Raw genomic sequence first — 18,840 nt, forward strand, 5'->3', positions numbered from 1 at the left:
TTTTTTATGTGGGAGTCTGCTCAGAAGTCTTCTTTAAGTAAATATTTATGAATAAACTCTCAAATTTCTATACAAAAATAGCTTATTTATTTGTAAGGCAAGAATCTTTCTTTTATGCACATTGTTGCAGCATGGCAAGTGTAAGAAATGGGGAGAAATTTGAAGTCAAGGGGGAGTAGTTAGATTATTGCAATGGTTTAGGTAAGTTTTAACTTCATTCAAGCAAAATTTATTCATCATCTATCTTGTCAATAGGGATACTATGATAAGCGAGACAGACCAAGGATGGGCCAGAAGAGGGCTTGGTGAAACTGACCAGTGATTCTAATAAGGTTTGATGGATATGGCTCATGGGAGAGAAAGGTGCTATAGGATATATGGTGGCAGGACCTAACATAGCCTAATGTGCTTTGACAAAAGCAATGGCCTGAGAATCAAGAAGAAATAAATCTAAGAAATGTATAGAATGTAAAATCAATACAACTTCTAGAGAGGAGCAAGGAGTCCAGTGTTTGTAGGAGTTGGAGAGAGGAATGTAGGGGGAGGATCACTACTCCTTAACATTGTGAAGAAGATTCTAGAAAACCTTACCATCCATACCTTTCATCATCCCTCCCTCTCACTTATTTTTTGACATCGCATTCTAGGCTTCTGTGAAGCCCCACATGTATGTGGCCTTGCTCATGTTCCTCTTCCGGGAACTGCATCTCTTCCCTCTCCACCAGGCTACATCTTATCAATACTCTAAGATTCATCTCTGTCATGACCCCCTTGAGGAAACTGCTCTGACTCGGCATTCAGGTTTATCCAGTTCCCTGGTGCTCCCATAGCACTTTGTTTACACCAAATGATGACCCTTAGATTATAATCTAACAGTTTCCTATGGACCAGGGTAGGTGCTATTTGTTTGTAATGTTCACTGCTGAAGGTTTTTTTTTTTTTTTTTCCTTCCCTTCTAGAGATTAGAGATAATACATTTCTCTAACATTGTTTGCTCTTTTTATCTCCTCTGTAGCTTGTTGGTGTTTCCCTGGTTGGTTGGTCGGTTGGTTGGTTGGTTGGTTGGTTGGTTTTTTTTGTCCTGCCCTTCTTCTCTTTTCTCTGACGTGCCTTTAAGATCTTACTGAGTGTCCTTGCTGGTTAAGCCCAGTGGCGAATAGGTGTGACTCCTCGTTAGCTGAATATTTATTCCACGAGAATCCAGTAGCTTTTGCTGCTGCTCTGTGAGTGTGTCATATCAGTGACTCACCTCTAGACCTAGGTCACTGATTTTCACAGTTGAGACATCATATCCCTCCCTTTCTCCCTGGTGGGCAATTGAGTTGGACGGGGCTAGGGATAGAGATGCTGGAGTTGAAACATGATGTTTTATAGCCTTACTTCCTTTCCCTGCACTTTTACAACTTTTCGTGGACCTTTCCTGGCCCTAATGAATCTGTATCTTCTGTGAAGGCACGAATATGAGAAGGTACTTCACAGCTGATCCAGCAAACCCATTCACATGTTCTTAGAGTTTCTATTATACGAAAATCCTTAAGCTCTGCCGTTACACAGATGACTAAAATATGGTCCCTGATGTCAGTTAGGAGCAGCTGACACTAAGTTGGCACCTGTTAAATGTTTACTCCATCACTAAACATCAAGTGCTTCTACTTGAGCAAAGAAGGTAAGAGTGAAGAGTTTGAAAGTAAAAAGTTCCATAATGTATAATTAGTAGTTCACTATGGTAATTTATGCTCATATGATTTAAAACCAAACCCCAATGGATTAGTATGTTCTTTTCTAGACATATATTTCTTAACATATTTGAACTTTCTTTATTGAAATAAAATATTTAGGAGACCTCTTGTATTTTTTATACCTTTATCTGAAATGTAAATGGACACTTTAAAGTCACAAAACATTAAAATGGTCACTTAGACATACACACTCACACACATGCACATATACACAAAGAAAATAAAAACAAACCTCTTGTAACAGGTTACAAGTTCAGGTTACAGGTTCTTTATTTGGTACTTTTAATCCTGGCCCATTCAAAGTTTATATAGGCTATCAATATTTCCAAAGTTGGGGTTAAAACCATGTATGGACTAATTAGCTTTAATGTAGGAAAAAATAATGATGAAATGAAATGGGCAATACCAGGCAAATTGTATTTAAAAAGCATACTACTACTTGTACAGTTTTGCTTCAAAATATTCTCATGTGAATTAGAAATAAACCAGCTAATGAAAGACACTTTTATATTTTGCTCACTGTAGTTGCTGTGGTCATTTCTAATTGATTCACCATGGACAATAAACATTGAATGGATCAGTTTTGCTAGTGCTTCTCACTGATTATTTATTCTACCCCCCAAAACCATATTATTTTAGCTTACACATAATTATAAAATGTCTTTTATGTTTTTATTATAACCAATTTCCTCCCCCTGCTTTCAGCAAAAGCTAAATGTGGATGAATGTTCTAAAACTTCTCACATTACACATAAAAGCTTTTTAAGAACAGTTTCCATTTAAAAGAATCAAAAAAAAAGTTCTTTGGAAGGGGATAAGATTGCATATACAATAGTGCAGAAATTCAGGGAAAAAGAAAATAATTTAAATTTGACTTAGAGAAGCACTTTTTAAAATTTTTTTCATTCTTGAATTTTTTGCTTGTTAAACATTTTGGTGAAACTGATTCTCTGGAAAATTGGGATTAGATTGATGGCTCTCCCCTTGGGTATGTAGCAAAGTCCCTGCCCTTCACCCAGAACACTTATCCATCATCCCCTCGCCTGTCCTATGTCAGGTTAACTCTCACTTACCTTTCAAATGTCCTATGCATTATTTCTTTTTTCATAAGGTCTTTGGCAATCTCCTTGTCGATAGATTTTTTCTGTATTTCCACTACTTACTTAGTTGAATGCCTGCACATAATAAGTGTTTACTAAATAGCTGGTGAAAAGTAAATAAATAAATACCTGATGTTCATATAATTTGAAATGCTAACTACCTCTATTAATAGGTGCATTGGTTTTTCAACTGATTTTTAACACTTACCTTTCATAAAAGTAGAGTCCTCCTGCTTCCCCCTCCTAAGTCTTAGATAGATTTCACCCACAAGCAGAATTGAGAATCAAGCAGCATTTTTTGTATACAGTATTATTCTTTCTTTATCTCAGTGTCACATTTTTTACTACTTCCAAGAACTACTGTGCCCTATTCCACTCTACCTCATTCCCATTCTTTTCTTTAATAAAACTGAGTCTTACAATTCTTGAATTTCTCAGGGTCTCAGTAGAACATTGATTATTTTATATAAGACCTGTTGAGTGGCTGCCAGGTTTTGAGAAAAGAACAAAGACTTTGAACAACAACTAAACAAAAAAAAATCAGATTTTAAATTATGGCTTCCCTATTTCCCAATTCTGGAGCTTTGACATTTATTTAACCTCTATAAGCTTTCTTTACATCTATAAAATAGGGATAATTACAGAAAGCCTACAATATTGCTGTGAATATTAAAGGAGTAATGCATGTAAAGTGCCTAGAAGAGTTCATTCCTATAAAGTAGGTAACTGCTAAATAATTTTTTTTCTTAGTATTAACACTATCATCACCTAGAAGAGAATATTAAACTGATATCACCCTGTACATTTGTTTTAACAAAGTACTAAGATGTCTTTTTAAAAGTAAGGGACTGAATGGTTGGCCAAGAGGGCTATATTCAATCAAACTGGGCTTTTGTGATTCCAAATGAATCCATACATGTTAACGTATACTCTCTTCCTGCTTTCCTTAATCATAATACATCCTTTAATTTCAATAGAACTCTTAAAATATTATATCAATTACTTAACTTCTACCTTCTGATTTATTTCTATTACCACATGAGAGTATTTTTGCATCTCATCTGAAGTTAAACAGGTTGAAGAATAAAATGATATTCTGCAGCACCAAGCCTGCTGGGAGCACAACACATCAAATGAGTTAAATAAGCAGGATCCAACAGCACATTTGAAGGAAGCAACAAGATCAAACACACTATTCTTTACCACTCACCTTACATTCTTTACTTACTCACCTTATAGATGAGTAGGCTGATATCATTGGTACAGGTCCCCAGTTCTCCTAGAGTGTTACCTAAGATATAGAATATGTTTACTCTTTAGAGGGAAATCATAAATAGAAAATTCATTTCAATCCTGTAAATATTTAGTAAATAAAAATATCTGCCATATTACTCCTTGCCCCCCAAATTACCAATAATACCTAAAGGGCACTTGAGGTTTACACATTCTGAAAAGATTTTATGTTTTAAATTAATGAAGTTTTGAATAAGATATACATAGAAATGGAATAATCATCAATCATAGACACATAAAATAAAAACAAAGTTTGTTACCCTGGATTAAGAAAAAAGAAGAAAACAACAAAAAAACCTGAACTAAACAATACCATTTACTAACATATCCATTGTTTAAATATAATTATACAGAAATGTTGAAAGTAAAAGAACAAAAAATACCATATAGCTATACTAGTATCAGAAAAATATAGGTTTTAAAGCAAGGTAATTGCCAAAGAAAAAGTAAGAAATTACATATTGATTAAAGGGTCAATTTACCTATATGCATGCACCTAATAACATAGTTTCAAAAAACATATTGTGTGAATTGACAAAACTAAGAGAAAACAGTAAAAGTAAAGAAGATATGAATAATCTGATTAATAAACTTTAAGACCATTATACTTTAAGACTAAACTAAGACTATTATACTCCAAATTGACAGATTATGCTTTCTTTCAAGTGTTTCTAGAGTATGCTAACATTGAACTTATGATAAACTATAAAACAATTCTTAAGAAATTTTTAAAATTTAAAAATAATTTAGAGTATCTTCTCTGACAAAGGAATTGAACTAGAATTCAATAAAACAAGCTAAATAAAAAACAGACACATATTTTGAAATTATACAATATACATCTACATAATCATTGAGGAAAAGGAAATTAGCAAATATTAAACCAAGGAACTATGAAAATGAAACATATCAACACCTGTGTTATACAACTACTGCAGTGTTTACCAAGAAATGTATAACTTAAAGGCATATTTAAAAAGAAAACCTATAAACCAATGATCTAAGGATCCATCTCAAGAAGTGAGAAGGAGAGCAGCAAATTAAACCTAAAGAGAGTGGAAGGTGGATATATTAGTTTTCTAGGGCTACATAACAAATTACTACAAATTGGGTGACTTAAAATAACAGAATTTATTCTCCCATTGTTCAGAAGGCCAGAAGTCTCAAATCAAAATATCGACAGGATTGGCTCCTTATTGGGGGCTCAGAGGGAAAATCTGTTCCATACACTCCACTAGTGCCCAGCAGTTGAAAGCAACCCTTGGGATTCCTTGCCTTGGAGCTGCATAATTCCAATCTCTACTTCTGTTGTCACATCGGTGTCTTCCCTTGTGTCTGTGTCTCTTCTCTTCTTATAAGAACACTGGTCATATCGAGTTAAAGGACCATCCTACTCCAGTATGGTGTCATCTTAACTTATATCTTAATTACATCTGCAAAGATCCTATATCTAAATCAAGCCACATTCACCAGTACCAAGGATTGGGACATGAACATATCATTAGGAGGGATACAACCCAACCCAAAACAGAAGAAAATTATAAAAAGCAGACCTTAAGGAATGTAAGAAAAAAAGCACAATAGAAAATTATTAAAGCCAAAAGTTGGTTTTTGAAAAGAATAATAACCGACTAATAAGGCTCATAGATACCCAAGAAGGTTGATAAGGAAACACACACACACGCACACACACACTTTAATTGAAGTTGGAAGCACCTCATTTTTCTTCCTAAGCAGATATTAAGCAAAAATGAAGAAGATGAAGAGTAAAAGTGAGATCACTGTGATGTAGCTGAAGGAATCCTGGTTTAGAAAGTACACGATACAGTAGTTGTGTCTCAGATCTATGATTTTATGAACTGTGTGAACATAGGATAATCAATGAAATTCCAGGAATTTAGTTTTTCCCAGTTGTGAAATGTGAGGAGAGAGGCACAATCATCTCATGGTATTGGTTTAATAATAAATATAAATTAAAACATCTTATAAATTTGTATGGTAGCAAATAAAGATTTAATGTGATTACAGAATATACATTAATGATTTATTGATGGTTTCCTTTCAATTATTTAGATATTGTCTAAATTACTATATATCATAATTCCAAATCTTCCTTCTTAGAAAACCATTAGCAGTAAAATCACTCCTTCTTTTTTTTTTTTTAATTCGGTACGTGGGCCTATCACTGTCATGGCCTCTCTCATTGCGGAGCACAGGCTCCAGACACACAGGCTCAGTGGCCATGGCTCATGGGCCCAGTCGCTCCACGGCATGTGGGATTTTCCTGGATCGGGGCATGAACCCGTGTCCCCTGCATCGGCAGGCAGACTCTCAACCACTGTGCCACCAGGGAAACAGTCCTTCATTTTTTTTTTCTTGCAGTACACGGGCCTCTCACTGCTGTGGCCTCTCCCGTTGCAGAGCACAGGCTCTGGACACGCAGGCCCAGTGGGCATGGCTCATGGGCCCAGCTGCTCCACGGCACGTGGGATCCTCCCAGACCAGGACATGAACCCATGTCCCCTCTATTGGCAGGCGGACTCTCAACCACTGCACCACCAGGGAAGCCCCTCCTTCATTTTTAATCTTGACTCCTAGAGTTCCTGTCAGAATTTAAATCATCACATTTTAATTTTGTTTTTAAGAATAATTATACTTCTATTTGCCTTTATTTCCCTTCAGTTTAGTGTATAAAGCAATATAATATCAAAATAGCATTTTAGTGAAAATCGTCATTTCATGTAAAACATTCTTAAAGAGAGCAAAAAAAATCTAATTGTGACAAAACACAGGGTGGAGTTTATGGTTGGCACAAGATCTGAATCTGCTTCCCCAAATGACTATTTTTATTTTCACAAAGTAAATATTTCAAGAACACATTTGGGAAAAGATGTGCTTTCCATTGAGATTTAGAAAAATAAATGAAAACATAATTTTTTGCCCTGATTGCCATATATGGTTAAGAAAGTCTACAACCAAGTATGTGAAATCATTGCTCCGAAGTGTGGCTGGGAATAAAATGGCAAGAGGAAGAGGCAGAGAAACAACAGCAGGAGGTGATTTATATTGTGCGAAACAAGTTCTGATCCATCCTGTGCCATTGTTTGAGAACTATGTGGCCATAAATGAACCACGTTGTGCTTCCATTTTTGGTTCAGCATGAGTAGCAGTAAATTATGGACTGCAGTGATGTGGTGGAACCCTCCCCCTGTGAGCCACTCAACCTCTACATCTTCTTTCGCAGCCTATATCACTAGTGCCTTGTGCTGCTTCTTACATAGCCACATGTGCTTTCCCATGGCCTGTGAGAAGACAGGGAGATACTTATGTTCAGTAAGAGTCAATCAGAAATCCTGGTGGCCTTTCTACTGCTAGGGATCTGCAGAGGATGCTTACTCAGGAAAAATCTTTGTCATGACTCCCAAAGGGCATCATCTGGTGCCATGATAGATGAGATCTGATGGTCCATATAATTCTCTTTGCTTTCATAGATACTAATGTAATTATTGACTATAAAATTTGCCTGCCTTTTCAAATACATGCAGAGTATTTTACTGATGACCTCCTTCTTTAGGTTGAATAAAATAATATATTCCTTTTAGTTTTGAATATAAAAGAGTAAAAATTAGCTGAATGACATTTTTAAATTAATAAATATTGGTCAGCTTACATTATGTTACCGTATTTTCAATCATCACAGTTCTACCTCTCATAAAGCTTAGCTCTATAACATTAACCAGATTTTTGTACTCTAAAGCATGGAATGCCAGCTTTCACATTTTTCCTACCTTTTATGTTTTGTCTTTTTTCTAAAGGGTATCTCTCCCTTTGATCAGTTAAGGTCAGAAACCTTATTTTAGGATCAGTTTATTTTGGTTTTCAATAGCTCCTACTACAGTACCTACATAAAATTGACAAACCATGCATGAGAGCTATGTAAATAAATGAACCTTAATATTTTTCATTTTTATTAAGGTCTAGTCTAGTAAAAAGTGAAATCAATTGGAAAATAATTTTTGCTGTAGATTCTCTAACATCACTATTAAACTTCTGTTTCTCAAACATTTCCATAGAAGTACAAAAGGATTTATATATATATATATATATATATATATATATATATATATATATATATATATATATATATATATATATATACACATACCCCATGGCTAGGAATATCTCTAAATTCTTCAGTGAGGGAATCATTTCTTTGAAATTTTATGATTTATTGTTCAACTGTATTCACAAATTGGTAAAAGTTCTTTAGCTGAAAGCATACCAGTAAATAAGCAAAGGCCTTGTAGAAAAATATTTTATTTTATGTACAAGTATGGTATTTGGCTAAATATAAATAAAATAATTAGCTCATTATGAATGCAAGAAAATTTAAAAAAATAAGATATTTTAAATTGAGCATACATACTACTTACTAAGTGCCTGTTTCTGTTAGAAGTACATCCACAGCAGTCTTCTGAGGTAGGTGCTGTAATTATGTCCGTTTCACAGACAAAAATCTGACACACATGGAGGTTAAGTAACCTGCTAAGATTACCTGGAGAGTTGTAAAGTGGCACTTTAAAGCTGACTGTTTTCACAGTTCATTGAAATTTGAAACATACAACATGTTGCTACTATGAAATCCGAATGTGGTTGTAATTTGAATTTTGTTAATTTTCGAAATTTGGTTTCTATTTAATTTGTACTTTTATAGTTTGGTAAAAACATAAGAAATTTTTTATCTAGTTTTGTGTCTCTACATATTTAAATGATATTAAAAAAACAGTACAAGGAAATATTATGTATCTGTATTTTTCTTTTAAATAAATCCATATATTTCTTGATTTTGAAAAACAGCTTGCTATGTACACTTTTAACCAACGTTTTGTGTCATAAGAGTTACATACTTGTGTCTCCTATTATTATTTCTCTATATTTTTCATTTTATTTCATTTTTTTTTGCCTTAAAATTAAGTCATAGCCATTTGATGCTGTATTTGACTCATAAAGGCTTATAAATAGTTATATTTAACTGCAGATTATACCTTATAAGAGTAGAAAATAAGCTCTTTTTTTGTTTAGTGCTTTCTGCCTTGATTTCTAGTTTGTGTGGAATTATGGCTCTTACCACCCCTTTCCTTCCCCAGCTTGTATGTTTTTGTCTAATATGACTTTGAGCATCCCTTTTATTTTCTGTGACATTTTGTTAGGTGTATTTTGTTTTGTTTTTGTAAGTAACATATAGTTGACTTTTGATTTTCCATCCAAACAGAGGTTGCACATTAATAGTGGATGCCAGCCCTTATCCATTTTGTCATAACAGATATGTTTGCTCATCCCTATATCACCTTGCTCTATGCATCATTTATATTTTCACTTTATTTCTTTCTACACCCTGACCTCTGTATTATGTTCTCTTTGAAGTTAAATTTTAAGTTGACTCAGAAAGAATCCAAATTCAGTTTTATAAACAAGAATAGGAGCAGTAAAGGCTGAAAGCAAGTTTCTGACCTTCCTTTTTCCTCCCACCTCCCTGTGTAAATAGCCCATCTGTCAAAATAAGTTTATAGGTGTGGATAGGGGCTGGGGTGGGGTGAGGGTGGGAGGTGATTCCATGTGCTTTTGAGGTTTTGAAGTATCTGGAGAAACTGAGTATTCATTATGTGGTGTTGTCAGGCTTTCCCCCTGGGCAGACTGGAGCAAATGTGTCATTTATCTGAGAGTCCTTCTAGATAAATGCAGGATAGAAATCTTCCTGTCCATTTGCTGGCAGCATTGATGGGCAAACTGCTGTCAGCGTATTCGGACATTGACAAATACTTTGGAGTGACTGGAAAGGAAAGAGGGGGCATGTTATCTTTTGTTTGCCTCAGGAAAGGATGGATGACAAAGGGAGGCAACCTCACACACGTCATTCTCTTGGGGACTTCATCTCTCTAGCATGTTTCCTGTTAGACTATTGGCATTAAAGTGCCATGACTTCATCTCAACCCATGACTCCATCACTGTTACAAAAATCCCAGCAACTTCATCTATAAGGTTTCTTAAAACAGTACCTTTGGAAAATTTACCATTTCAAACAAAAACCCATCAGGAAATAATCCTACAATCCATTTAAAGAGATTTAAGGGAATTAAACTAAGCTAAATAATGAGAACAAGAATGTCCTATTTAGGCAGAATTAATAAGAGGAAAAATAAGAAACATTACATCTTTAAGAATTTGTTCAAAGTTTTGAGAAACATGCTTATAATATTTAGAATTGATATTGCTGCAACTGAAAGAAATGCAAATCAAGTTGGTGTTAAAAGTCAGAATTTAAGGACTGGTATGGCTAATCCAGGTGCTCAAATTACATCACCAGGAGTCAATGCCTTTTCATTGCTAACTTCAAATGTTAACTTAATTTGCAAGTAGTATCACTACATGTTGATCTTACCAAATTCCAGACCTTTAACCTATCAGTTTCGAATCCAAGAGAAAAAGATCTATTAACTAACAGACTTAGAAAACATAAAGATTAAGCATTGAGTTTCAGTGTATTAATCTGGCTTCTCTGTACTTCCAAGAGACAGAAGCTCTGGGAGAAGATGAATAGATAGATTTTGAGGGGGATAATCCCTCAGGAAACTAACTGTGCTTTCACCAGAAGAAGCGGTAAGCAAAAATCCCTTCTTATCATTATTATTAAAACTGATGGTGTGAGTCCTTGTATATTATTTTGTTAATTTTATTAATTGTTGTGTAATAGGGAAGAACAAATCTGACTCCATATTGGATCTGTTTCTTTTACTTTAACCTTTGTATTCTATTGTTGTTGTTACAAGTTAATCACTAAAGGGACATTGCCTACAAGCTTAGATTATACATGGTGGTCCATCTCTGGGAACCCTGCCTCCCACATTATGAGTGTTAAGCTAAATTACATTTGTTTAGCTCACAAGAAACGTCCTGACCAGGCCCACCTGTGAGTGCTTCAGGAAGAAAGAAATTAACACATCCCCTCCGGAGTCTGACTGGAACCAGGACGTTATCCCCTCCCCTTTTAGTATAAAAGAAGCCTGGATTCTAATTTAGATATGGTTCTTTGGGACACGAGTCCACCATCTTCTGGGTCTGCTGGCTTTCTGAATAAAGTCTCTATTCCTTGCCCCAACACCACATCTCTTGATTTATTGACTTGTCCTGTGGTGAACAGTACAAGCTTGGGCTCAGTAAAAACTGTATTATATATCTTCCTTTTTCTTTTCTTTTTTTTTTTTTTTTTTTTTTTTTGTGGTACACGGGCCTCTCACTGCTGTGGCCTCTCCCGTTGCAGAGCACAGGCTCTGTTCACACAGACTCAGCAGCCATGGCTCACAGGCCCAGCTGCTCCGCGGCCTGTGGGATCCTCCTGGGCTGGGACACGAACCCATGTCCCCTGCATTGGCAGGAGGACTCTCAACCACTGTGCCACCAGGGAAGCCCTATATATCTTCTTATAAAGAATTATCATTGGCATTTCCAATGTGATTGTTATTCCTATTTTTTTTACTTATCTCAGGGCTTAACTGATTTAAATGTCCACAAATAGTCCTTTTATTTCACTTTTTTTTTACCACCTTTGTATTATTATTTGTAGTTCTCACTTAGCAACCTAGAGTAGGGATTAAACATTTTAAAGGGATTTTGAAGATGATATATTTCCTGAAGCTTTTTATTATTGAGAAAATACTTCTGTTATAGTTCCATGGAATGTAAAATAAGTTCACCATAATATTTATGTACCAGTATATATTTCTTAAGCTACCTACCTCCCAATTCTAGGGAGAAAAAATTAAGGGATCATGTAATTCTGCTTTTTACCTTGCCTTAGATGATTGGACCAAGGGGAATATTAACTATCAGCTGTCTAGTGACCAATCACATTTTCTCTCTAACACTTGAGACAAAGACCATGGGCAGCTATTGGAGTTAGCTACCATGAAAGGTCACAAAAAATCAGGGTCTAGTGTCAGAACCATGACAAAGCCAAGTGACAGTCACTCCAAAGTTGTTGAATAACAAAAACTATGACTATGAAATAGAAACTGACTGGTACAGAAAAAGAAGAAAAAAGACTGATGTGAGTCCAGGAGAATTAAATACATAACTGTCTTATTTCTGGATATATTTCAAGTTTGGAAATTTGCAGCTTCATTAGCTTTCCTTGAGACTTTTGTGTTGAATCTTGTAGTTCAAACAGGTACTTGACTCTAACAATGAGTCATTTTGCCTAAAACACCATAGGCTTTTCCCACTGTGTTCTGGCATCCAGTGTTGCAGAGTCAAAGCTGCCATCAGCTTGGTTATGTTGTATTGATTTTTTTCAATAAATAACATATATGTACTGAAAACATATTTTCTCTTCCTTATGATTGTCTTAATAACATTTTATTTTCTCTAGTTTACTTTATTGTAAGAATACAGTATATAGGGGACTTCTCTGGCAGACCAGTGGTTAAGATTCAATGCTTCCACTGCAGGGGGTGTGGGTTCAATCCCTGGTTGGGAAACTAAGTCCCCACATGCTGCACAGCACAGTCAAAAAAAAAAAAAAAAGAATTCAGTATATAATACATACAACATAAAAATATGAGTTAATTGACTGTTTACATTAGCAATAAGGCTTCCAGTCAACAGTAAGCTATTAGTAGTTAAGTTTTGGAGGTGTCAAAAGTTATATGTGGATTTTCAACTGTGTGTGGGGTGAGCACCCCTAATCCTTCGTGTTGTTCAAGGGTCAACTGTATATGATACTCAAACTCATTCTAGGGCACACAGATGTGTAATAAAAGAAAAACTATATATGAAATAGTAACAACCAATACTTGGTCATAACTCTCAGTGAGTTCATAGTTTACTGGTGGAGAATGACAAAACTAGCTTTAATTTTATCTTATAAATGGTAAATTGGCAATAGGAACAGAGAATGATAGGAGTATAGAGTGAGGAAAATGCATTAAAGAGAGGACATTACCTCCTGAAACAGTGAGTGGTTTACCTTGTGTTGTCTCTGTGATCTTGACCTCTTCCATTACTAGTCTCTTTAATTATTTAGTGAGTAGTAAATATACTTTCATTATGTGTAAATGTTTGTGTTATCTCCAAGGTGTGATGAAACCGAGTTTCTGAAGCTCTTGACTAGAAAATGTTTAGGGAATGATGGTACTCCTGGTCTGTGGCTCAGAAAAGAATCTGGAATATATAAAATTCACATCACGCTATTTAATTCAGAGAGAAGATATTGCACTCCTGCTGTGAATGAAACCTCCTCGCTGACAGGTTTTCCATTTGTCAGCTCTGACAGGGATAGATCAACATATCCAATTTGCCTTCCTTCTCGGTTAATTTTAATCCAGAGAGAGACACTTGTGCACAAGTGAGGGAATAATATAAACTGTGCTTATCTTAATTTGCTGGTACCTGTTTGAACAATTTTCTCCTTTTCATCTCAAGTTGATCAACATGAGTAAGAATTGAAAGTGTGTAAACATGATAAAGAGTATAAAGAAATATAAAACGTATGATGGGAAGAGATTCCACTAGCTCCATTAGAGAACTGAGGAGACAAAATCAAAGGAGAAGAATATCACATAACAGAAAAGAAAATTACAACAATGTGAATACTGGCATATATATATTTGTATATATATATATATAATTTATATATTATATATACATATGTATGTGTATAATTTATTTGGAAAATTACTATGCCTTTTTCCTTCTGAATAGTTAAAATTTATGTGTGGTCTATTGTATTTTGTGACTTTTTTCTTAAGTTTTTTAAGTGAAAAATGTACCTTTTACAACAAATGCTATAAATAGAAGTGCGTACAATGACATAAATTCAAATTCTTACTATTCCTTTGGAAATTGGATAACTTAGGAGAAATTCAGTATCTAACATTTAAAATAAAGGTTCTTAGAGTTATTTCACAGTAAGACTTCTTTGAAACATTTTTTGTTAAGTACCTAACAATACACTTGGTAAATAAGAGGTAATATATATTGGTATTTTTTCAAACAGAAACAGATATATACTCTCACCACCACCCTCTCCCCACACATACACACACCCTGATTTCCATTTTTTATTCTGAAAGCAGTTCCTTTCCTATCTGACTTTTAGTGCTATGTGAAACCACTGCCATATGGAGAAGTAACTCAGCTGGGAGAATTACAGTCTGATGCTTGCTCTTCTGCTTTAGGGCCTTATTAAAATTTTAATTTTACAAATAATATGCAAGGCATATATTCAAATGATGTGGAAGCTTTGAGGTAAAGATGGTACTCTCAATGCAAACAAGATAATCAGATCTCATCAGGGAATCCTCTGATTCTTGATTCAAAACAAAGCATTGTTTTCTCTGTATTTGTGTGGTGAACATTTGAAGACATTCCCTTTCACGGTAGTTAGATGAAGTGAACCAATAGAGGCAAAGACAGTTAAGTAGATAGGTAGGTAGGTAGTTGGGTAGATAGATGTTGAAATTAAATTCCTCATGAACACAATTCCAAATCCATATCTATGATTTTAAAGGAGAGTATCAAAATACAACTATTAAATCAAGTAGTTCAGGGGTATGGTTTGAATGTTCTGCAATAAAATATTGGTTAATACAGATGGACCCAACTTAAGATGGTTTGACTTACAATTTTTCAACTTTATGAGGGTGTGAAAGCCATATGCATTCAGTAGAAACCTTACTTCAAATCCTGAATTTTGATCTTCTGCTGCACTATCAATATGCAGTCCAATGACGCTGCGCAGTGGCATTGAGCTAGAGTTCCTGGTCAGCCATGTGAACACAATGGTAAACAACTGACACATTTATAACCATTCTGTACACACACAACCATTCTATTTTTCACTTTCAGTACAGTATTCAATAAATTAGATGAGATAGTCAACACTTTATTATAAAATAGGCTTTGTGTTAGATGATTTTGTCCAACTGTAAGTTAATGTGTAAGTGTTCTAAGAATGTTTAAGGTGGGTTAAGCTATGATGTTTGGTAGGTTAGGTGTATTAAATGCACTTTCAAAACATATTTTCAACTTATGATGGGTTTGTAGGGATGTAACCTAAAGTAAATGGAGAAAGATCTGTATACTATATTGGGTAAGCAATATCTTCCTCAAATCTCTTTTTGTTTCACACTTTGTTGCTGAAAAACTGTATATATGAAAATATATATATACAGTCATGTGCATGTATATACACATATTTCTGCCTTAATCCAGCATTAAAAAAAACAAATTTAAAAAACTTGAGACTTCTATAAATATAAAAATATCATCATTCTGAAAAGCAGGTCTCATTTCCTTATATAGAAACTGACATATAAGTCTAGAAATTACAATTAATTATATGACAATTTCCTAAAATCCTATAATTCGCTCATGTTCCCACCAAAATTTGAAAAATGTACTTGTTTTCTTGGAACATGAATCTTCCTCCAGAAAGTAAAAATTGTGACCAAATAAAATTCAGATAAGTAAGAATTCACTCAGACTTCATGATTTTAAGATTACAATTATCAATACTTTGAATTAAGACAAGAAGGACATCTACCATAAGACATCATGGATTGCCAGACACAAAACACCAAACCAAGGCATGACATTCTAAGACAAGTGGGAGATTTTGTCAGTGAGTTGGTGTAAACACACTTTCTAATTTCTGGTGTTCATCAAGTGCTCCTCTTTGTTTTCCACAAGCTCACTGTCCTCATACCAACTGAGTCATCTTGTTCTATTCTATTCTATTCTTTTGTTGTTGTTGTTGTTGCGGTATGCGGGCCTCTCACTGTTGTGGCCTCTCCCACTGTGGAGCACAGGCTCCGGACGCACAGGCTCAGTGGCCATGGCTCGCGGGCCCTGCTGCTCCACAGCATGCGGGATCCTCCTGGACCAGGGCACGAACCCATGTCCACCACATCGGCAGGCGGACTCCCAACAACTGTGCCACCAGGGAAGCCCCTATTCTATTCTATTCTAACTCTATTCTATTCTATTCTATTCTATTAATTCTATTCTATTCTATTCTATTTCTATTCTAATTCTGTTCTATTAATTATATTATATTCTATTAATTCTATTCTATTCTATTCTATTCTATTCCTAAGTGATAAATAATAACCAATATGAGAAAAGTGGGTCATTAGTCTCCTTTGAGTAGACACCAGGCACCCACAGCTTAAATATGTAAAGCTCTAGGCTGACAGATACAGGCCTGCCTCTGTATCAAAGCTGAGTCAAAAGCAGGACCCTAAGTGGGAGGGGAGGCCCTCTTGAAATTCTCAAGGAATATGTTTCTTTTCTCTGGCAGGGCTTTTAGCTCTTTACTGTGGTTTCTTTCCTGCACTGAACTCTTAAAATTCCCTTGATCTTTCTAAACCATTTAAAAACCATCATTTATTTAAATCTTCAAACTTGTCATGGCAGGAAGTATTGTAATGATATGTATGAAGGAAGTATGAAGAGAAGTGTAATGTGTGTGTATGTGTGTGTGTGTGTACTTGTGCAAGTCAGTGTGGCAAGTACAGAGAAGGATCATCTGGTAAATGAAAAGGATATTCTAATCAGAGTGAAAACACCTGTCTTCTGTTTTTAGGTGGGAATATTTTACCATTGATCTGCAATGTGCATCTTCTAGTCACAAGCCTTCCAACATTAACATGAAAGAATTGGAACAGAACAAATCTAATATGGATTTCAATTTTGAGATTCTAAGATCCAAACACACAGATCTACAGTAAACACTAGTTTAAACCATTTGACCAACTAAGATCTTCCAACAAGTGATATCCTAGTATTTTCTGGTAAACAAATCAACAGATTAATAAATGTCTAATGTGAGCCAGATCATAGGACTTGGGCAACTGTGCTTGTTGGAAACACACTCCTTGTTGTACACCCTTCTATCTCTGTCCTTCCCTACAGTCATTTGTAAACAATACGGATGCATTATTTGGGCATCAAAAATATATAGACAATCATTTTTAATCTGAGTGCCTGTACAAGACTCCTTCCCATCCCAGGATCTGCACTTAGCTGAGGAGAAAGATCAAGACATGCGGTGATAAAATTCTATCACCTGATAGCATCTGAGGATCAGGAGAGTCAGGGTAGGAGGTTTGGAACCAGAGAGACCCTGGGTTGAATTTTGCTCTGCCACTGACTTGGATGTAAATTTTGCTCAAGTTTGCTCATTGGGTTGCTATTAGGATTCTGTGAAATAATCTATGCATATTATTTCTTTACCTGCATGATTTCTGTAGATAGAAGGACAAGGCCAAAATTTATTTAACTGAATCAGGAAAAAACCCAACAAACAAACAAAAAAGCAATCTTATTTCCCCCTCTCCTTTCTCATATTTTCAGCAAAGTGCGAGTTCTATTGGACACTTTGAAAAGGTGTGATGTCAAAGCGGAGCAACTGGAACTTCTGATGGAGAAGAGCTAGAGGAGGAAAAAGAACTGACAGGATCATTTCCATTCTAGATTCAGTCAGTACGGCTGATTCAATCTTCTTTATGGAAAATAATAATAATAATAATAATAATAATACAAAGAATGTATATCTGGTGAAAGCAAATATATGAGTCTCTTGAAAACTGATGGTCTCTGTGGAAGTTTTTACAAATGTTCTTCATTTTATCATTGTAGAAACCACAAGAGGAATTTTAAAGAAGGAAGCAAGGATTGGGTAGATATTCAGGCACTCTTAGATCTTGCAGTAATATACCAAGTGCTATTTTTCTTTTTTCGGTACACGGGCTTCTCTCTGCTGTGGCCTCTCCCGCTGGGGAGCACAGGCTCCGGACGCGCAGGCCCAGCGGACATGGCTCTTGGGCCTAGCCGCTCCACGGCACGTGGGATCCTCCCGGACCAGGGCACGAACCCATGTTCCCTGCATCAGCAGGCGGACTCTCAACCACTGCGCCACCAGGGAAGGTCACCAAGTGCTATTTTAATACATCAGAGCATTACCCACGTGAGTAGGAGATTTTGAATGCAAAACGGCCAACTGAAGTAGGAATAAATACAAACTAACAGGACTTTAAAGACAATATGCGATAAAATATCCTGTCCCGTTTATAGATTTTATACATGCATAGTGATTTTATTATTTTATTAAATTAAGTAAACATTATAAAAGCTGAAATAAAAACTGCTTTCTTTTTCAGGGATCACCCCTCTTTCATTATCTGAAAGACATACAAAATAATGCTTAACATCTGGGTTTCTCCCTTATTTAGACTGTCCATTGTAAAATCTGCTCTGCAGGGTATAGGGAAAGAGGAAAGATCCCGTAAGCATCCATAAACACTAGGCTTGTGAGATCTCTTACCCACAGCAGTCTAGTTGAGGATTCCCTGATCTTATAGGAGGTATGCTCCAAATATTTGTGTGTTAGGTTGATCATGGTGTAATGTAGGCATTATTTGGAGCCAGAAAGAGTTAGATTTGACCCTGAAGGCCTCCATAAACTGCTCTGTCATGTCGGGCATCATCAGAGTGCATAAATTACTTGCATTTCAAGTTGGAGATCATGCAACCCCTCTGGGAAGCTGTTGCAAGAAGTATATATAATGCATGTCAAACACATAATTGTGGTAGCATAGAAGTCATCATATAATATATTTGTTTTAATATTCGAGGTATCATGCAAAAAGATA

This window comes from Mesoplodon bidens, assembly GCF_964165515.1.
Source record: "Mesoplodon bidens genome assembly, chromosome: 3".
NCBI classification, from domain to species: domain Eukaryota; kingdom Metazoa; phylum Chordata; class Mammalia; order Artiodactyla; family Ziphiidae; genus Mesoplodon; species Mesoplodon bidens.